Here is a 6483-nt window from a genome sequence, read left to right as displayed (position 1 = left end):
ATTAACAATAAGTTGTAGTACAATAGAAGCTGTATATGTGTGTGATATTTTTTTGCTCAAGAAGAAAAATTCCTCAGCACAGAGATAACATTCACAGGGGCCCCTAAACCTTCAAGTGAAGAAGAATTTATGGCCTCTTATCCACAGAACCTAACTTTCTCAGGGACATATACTCTCATGCGTTTTTTTTTTTAATTAACAGAAAGCTTTTGTGACAAGAAACGGCTGAAAATTACTTGTTTTACGTAAGATATGAATAGTCATAAACCGATGGCTTAAAAAGGAAGACTTCTCTTTGTTCTGGACCCTTCTCCTTCCTAGCCTTTGTCTAGAAGGGAGGGGGGACGGTAGTCCCAGGCTACCTTCTTTGCTCTTATTGTCTCATAAATTGTCCTACTCTAAATTGTTTAACTTTTTTTATTGTATGTGTATTATTAATTTTTTTATATAACCATTTTTATTTTTATTAAATTTCCAAAAATCACAAAGCGAGTGATTGGCATTTATTACAGAGCCCATCCATATCCCAGAGTCATGCCTGAGAGTGAGCAGAGAAAAGCTGGGATTGACAGAGGGAGGAATCAGTGACAGTACACAGAGACGCTGGGAACAGGGAGGGATGGCAATGGCAGGGCACACTGGTGGATCAGGAGTGTTTCCATCAGCTTTAAACCCAGAAGAGCAAAGAAAACTAAATCTCTGTGTATAAACTGGAAAGAACTTTGAAGGTTCGAAATACACCTGAAACCGAGATTGAAACCAAGCGAGGTTAGATGTTGATGCCAAAAAAATCGATGTTTTATTTAATAGTAAAAGAAGCACAAAGAAAGAGAAAAGAAGGAAAGAAAGAAACAGAGAAATAAGCGTGCTTGGGGAGTAGGGGGACAGGGAGAGATTGCAGGGGTTAGGTGGAAGCATATCACCCCTCCGAGGGTCCCAGCAATGTCTCGTTTCTCCCCTCCAGCTGGTATTTTTAGTGGTGAGGGTCCCCTGCTGCTGCTGCCACATGCTGAAGAGTCTAGAATCCCGTGAATTAATACATGCTTTGGGCCAGGTGGGAATGCCCACACTCCTCCCTTGCAGGGGGCCAGTTTGACTCTGCCCCTTGCAGCACTGAGGGTGTGTTGCACCGTGCTGCAGTGCCCGGGTGCAGGGTCTGGGGACCCCTTTGGGAGGGCCTTTGGTGGGCTGTGCCCCCCCCTGTGCTGTGGATAATCATTTCCCCGGGTGAGGGGCCCCTCAGCTGGGCTCCTCTGCACAGTCACTGCCTCTGACCAGAGGTTTTCCAACACACACCCAAGGGCTTTACCCCCACCCTTTGGTGCAAGGGCCTGTTCCAGCCTGGCAGCTGATAGCCCTGGGGCTGTGGTCTCCACCCTGAAGGTGTTAGGCTGTGCTTTGTGAATGTGCCCAGGCCTGAGAGCTGTTACTTTATCTTACCTTCATCAGCCAGCAGTGTAGGGCCTCTCAGAGCCCCTTTCAGGGTGTGGTGGTCTTCTCTGCAGCTTTTGTAACACAGTTTTCCTATAATAGGCAAAAGTCTTTCATGAAAATGTTTAAGTCATAAACATTTCAGTCTCTGACAATGAGGAAGCAGGCAGAATTAACCAATAGGGACAGGCAGCTGGACAAACAGATGGAAAAGGCCAAAAAATAGCAGCAGGATACAGAGCAGAGAGGAAGGAATAAAAAGTGGGCACAGCAAGATGGATGAGAGAGATGAAAAAGGGAAAACGCAACAGACTCTGCAGCAGGAAGGAAGGAATTAAAACACAGAGGTGGGAAGCAGTAAGATACAGGGAGTGCATGGGATTCAAAGCAAGGGACAGAGAAATGGAAAAGGAGAGGCAGAGAAGGAAACAGAATCACTCTATTCACAGGACTGAGAAGGAAGAAACTAAATCACAGGGAGCAGGACAAAGAGAGTCAGAGAAATTAAAAATACTGTTGGGCTACAAGACAGAGAGGAAGGAATGAAAAAACAGGGAGCTGGAGCTGGAGCCAGGCAGAAAGAGATGGAGAAATTAAAAACAGCCAGGGACAACAGGGCACAGAGGGAGGAGAAGGAAAAAACATGGCTATGGAGCCGAACAGAGAGATGGCAAAATAATATGATAGCAATGGGCTAACAGAGGGAGAGTAAGAAATGAAAAGATAGGGATAAAAGCCCGACACAGCACCACCTGCACAGGAAGAACAGCACCAGCTAGGAAATGAGGAATTCAAACAGGGACAGGGAGCCCGAGGTGGTCAGGAGAAAGAAAGATGGGCCTCAGAGAAGGAAAGGAGGAATTAAAGATTGTGATCCAGCACCAGACTGAGAGATGAAGAAAGAGGTGATGGAGAAAGATGAAGATAAATAAGGAGCAGGAGCCAGAAAAAAGGAGAGACAGAGAAAGAACACATCCCAGTACAGGACAGAGAGCAAGGATTTCAAAATGAGCAAAGAGAGATGGAGAAAGAAATAGACTCACTCCATGCTACAGCGCCAAGCAGGAAAACCTTAAACAGGGACAAGCTGCTGGACAGAGAGAGACAGGGATGGGAGAAACACTGATAAGCTCCAGGACAGAGAGGGGAGAACTCCAAAATACTGCCTGGGAGCCAGAGACAGACAGCAAAGGAATAAGAAACTTGGGACTGTAGGGCAAATACAGGGACAGGGAACCACTCAGAGCAAGATGGAAAAAGGAGATACAAGGGCGATATGGAAAACATATATGCATATGAAAATTCAGGGTTTTAGAAACATATAATGTACTTAAGCGGGTGAAGGGGAAACAGAAATATATAGCTTATTCAGCAAGTTTGTAGAAGTAGAAAAACAGCTTGTAATAGGAATGTAATTTGCTAGGTAGAAACAATTTGTAACAGAACACATAGGAATTTAATTTCTCGGTAAAGGCCATAAGGATAAGATGTATATTGTGAAAACTCAGTAAAGCAGGACGTAGAGATTGTGAAGACCCGATAAAGCAGAACCGGTTGATTAAGAAACCAGCAAGAAGGAGTTTTTGCACGGTTTTGGCCAGGACAACCTAACCCGGGAGTCAGCCAAACCCCCACTGCGCCTGCCCAGAAGTGGAGGTCAAGCAGAGAACACCGAGGAAGACGTGTTTTACTTCATCAGAGAGCCCTGCCCGCCACCACCAGGAGGTGCAGCACCACAGAAGACTAATTACAATATGAAACGCAAGGAGGTGAGGAATGGGCGGGCAGGGAGGTGTGGGTTTGTGGGCTCAGTGTGTATTTAAACCTGAAACCTGTCTCGACCAGGTACACATAACTGGTGGAAATATCCCCTATGCGCCCCAGCTGGAATAAAACATACCACTTTACAATTTTAGTTGTGAAGTCCTTATTCCGCAACACAAGGGAGCCAAAATAAAAAAATCTGCAGCGCTGTGGGAAGCAGGGAGGAGGGGGGCAGTGGAGGGGCAGGAAGGGTCCTGGGACACACAAGAGGGGAGACAGAGCCCAGAGGACTCACCACAGCTCTCCTTGGCACTGCTGGGAGAATTTGCCATTCCAGGTGCATCTTTCTCCTTCTCCCTTCCTCTCCTGTAATTCCAGCTGCTGGGCTGTCGTCCACCTAAAAGACCAGGTGAGTGTCTAAGATCTCTTATAAGATGAGACTTCCCAGGCACATGGCCCCATTCACACTGCAGCCGTCCCTCGCTGTGGTCACACAGAGGGACCCACGAGGCACAGCCGTACTCCGGTTGCCAGGACAGACTCACACAGAGCTCACCAGGACATTCCAGGTCCCAAAACCTCCCCATGGTTTTGCCCCCAGAGACAAACAGGTCCCCTCACATCCTGAGCTGGTCCCTGGAGATGCACTTGTCCCCAGCTCCCAGGCCTTCTCCTTTACACCAGCTGGTCCATCACATACACATCTGCACTCACTCCACTCACTGACTGTCCCCTTATTTTCCCACACTTGTTCCTCCCCTAAATTTCTCATAATAATTTCATCCTTTCTTGTATGATCCAAATTGGTTTCTTCCCATTTTGGCTCGTGCTGCTTTCCCTCCTCTCTGGACAGGTGCCTGGGAGGCATACTGCTGCCCAGCCAGCCCCACAGCCCAACCCACTCCAGCAAGGGACCTGAGCAGAGTCACAATTACAATTTACAATGAGGAGTGTGTCCTCTTCCAGTGCCTGTGCTGGGGATGGGACAGTCAGAACTGATTGCAGTTACTCTGTGTGTGCAGGGGCAGGCATGTCAGGTGAGAAGAGAGCCCCTATCTCCCACCAGCAGATTTTTTTTCATATAGCTTAAGTGTTTCCACAGAACAAAGAAGTCTTAAAATTATCTGGAGAGCCTCAGGCAAGTTGTGAAGCAGCCGATTAGCTAAGCAAACAGTACTGAACTGGTGAAGGGTTGTGTAAGAAATGGAGGGGGGGAAACAAGGAAACAGTGATGCCAGGGACATACTGCAAAATGTTATTTGGAACAGTCTGGGGAATCCAAGGCAAGAAAAGGAGTTGGACGTGGGGCAGAGAATAACTCCTAAAATCAGCCAAAGCTGAGATCTGAAAGAGGCATCTCAAGAAGTAGAATGGGGAAGACGATAAAACTGAACAAGTCACATGCCAGAAAAAAAGAGGGGAAGCCGGTTTGACAGCATCATCGCCAGGGTGTTGCTCCCCACTTTAGCCATCCCCGCAGGGAAGAACTCCTAATGTGGTCAGAGCCACCAGGGAAGCTGGGCTGCACCAACTGTTTAGAGCAGGAATAGCCTCTGCTTCCCACAGAGCAGGGCAGCTCCACAGAATCCAGTGTAACCACATCCTGCACTTCCACTGCAGATACATCAGACAGCAGATACATCCATCTGCACCCAGTCAAGCTGCAGAAGTTGCATTTAGGTATGCATTCATGTCAGTTCCCCAGATTTCATCCCCATTCATTCAATTTATCCAACTCTGTTCAGACTCAAAACCCCATACTCACAGCCCTCGAGGGGTGCTGGTTTCCCCAGGATCCATGTTGTCTGTAACAAAAGGGAAGATGGGCACCAGCCATCACAGCCTTTTGGTATCTCTTGTATGATTTTCCACTGGCAGTGAAGAACTGCCTTGGAAAGCTTGTGGAACCCAGCACAAGCTGTGGTGGCATCCTTGTGCTGCACAGTCTGGCTACTGCTGCCTCCATGTACTTCATGCAACTTCTTTGCTCATTTTCTGTGTTTCCACATTCTATGGTCTGCTCCCAGTCGAACCAACAGGAAATAAATGTTATTTGTGACGTGCTGTATCTTCCTGCCACGTTCAGCATGTCAGATGTAGGATTTTCTGCTGACAAGTTGTCAATGCAACAATGCAGAACTTCCGGATTGAGAAAAAACATTTCTCGATTTTACTGCCTTAAGCTGTGGTCTTGGTTATATAACACAGGGCATTCTTTTAACCTTTGCTCTGCTGTTTCTTCTGGTACTTACACACAGCCACTTCCATTCATACTTTGCTCATACTAATCAATATTTCAGCTTCAAGTCTCTGAAAGCTGATTTTGTTTACTACAGAGTCAGCTGAATACCAGAGTCAGGGCAAACAAAGAAATATTACAGCTGCAAGTGGAGGACACCAGAGAGAAAGATTTACTGGGTAGCAGGAGGTTACAGCAATCCAGCCACACTGGTTTCTAACTTTAAGCAAAGGGATTGATACTTAAGGCTGGAATCACTATGACAATAACACCATTATGGGACTCTTTAATACAGAGATGCCTTTTGCCTCACCCAGTTGTGTTGTTTCACATAAATTGGTTCAGTTTAAAGTTGCTAAGGAAGTCAAGTATTTGGCCATTTGTATGTGCAAAACATAGTAACAAAACAGGATAAATCCAGCAATGTTTCTTTGTTTGCTTTTACTCAGGCCTGAGCCAAACCTCTTCTTGAATGTATTTGAGTGGAGAATAGAACATGCTTGCCATGACTGCATTTGTAGATTCTTTCTGCTTGCAGTGCTTCACTTTACTGCTCCATTCTGTTAATACTGTTCCAACAAACTATGCAGCAAAGCTCCTCAGGACAGGAGTTCAGATTTCTGAGTGGATTAATGCAGAAATGTATGTTTTCCCTGGAGCTGTCTGAAAAACAAAAGACAAATATCTATAAGCAAATTACTGTACAATTTGCCTGATTCATTATCTACTGTTTAAAGCTGGCAATCTATTGCTGACTCAATGTTTGAATCATTTTCTACCTTATCAGTCAGTCCTGAAGCTACCTCGAGTACAGGTCTGAGTTTTATTGTCCTTGATGATCTGTTGACAACCCGAGAATGCCAACATCCACACCTAGAGCATAAACCAACCCAGAACTTCAGTTTGCTTTTCTAAAGCTATGATGTGGCAAATTCCTCCTGCCACCTCTCCTTTTCTATTGCTTTTTAAAAATCATTTCATTGGTTTGATTATCATAGGAAGGCAACAGGTATGGGGAAATATGCCCAAGGGAAAGGTTCTTACATAGC

Source organism: Prinia subflava, chromosome 4 (genome assembly GCF_021018805.1).
Source record: "Prinia subflava isolate CZ2003 ecotype Zambia chromosome 4, Cam_Psub_1.2, whole genome shotgun sequence".
NCBI classification, from domain to species: domain Eukaryota; kingdom Metazoa; phylum Chordata; class Aves; order Passeriformes; family Cisticolidae; genus Prinia; species Prinia subflava.
The sequence above is the reverse complement of the archived record's forward strand: the minus strand, read 5'-3'. Positions refer to the sequence as shown.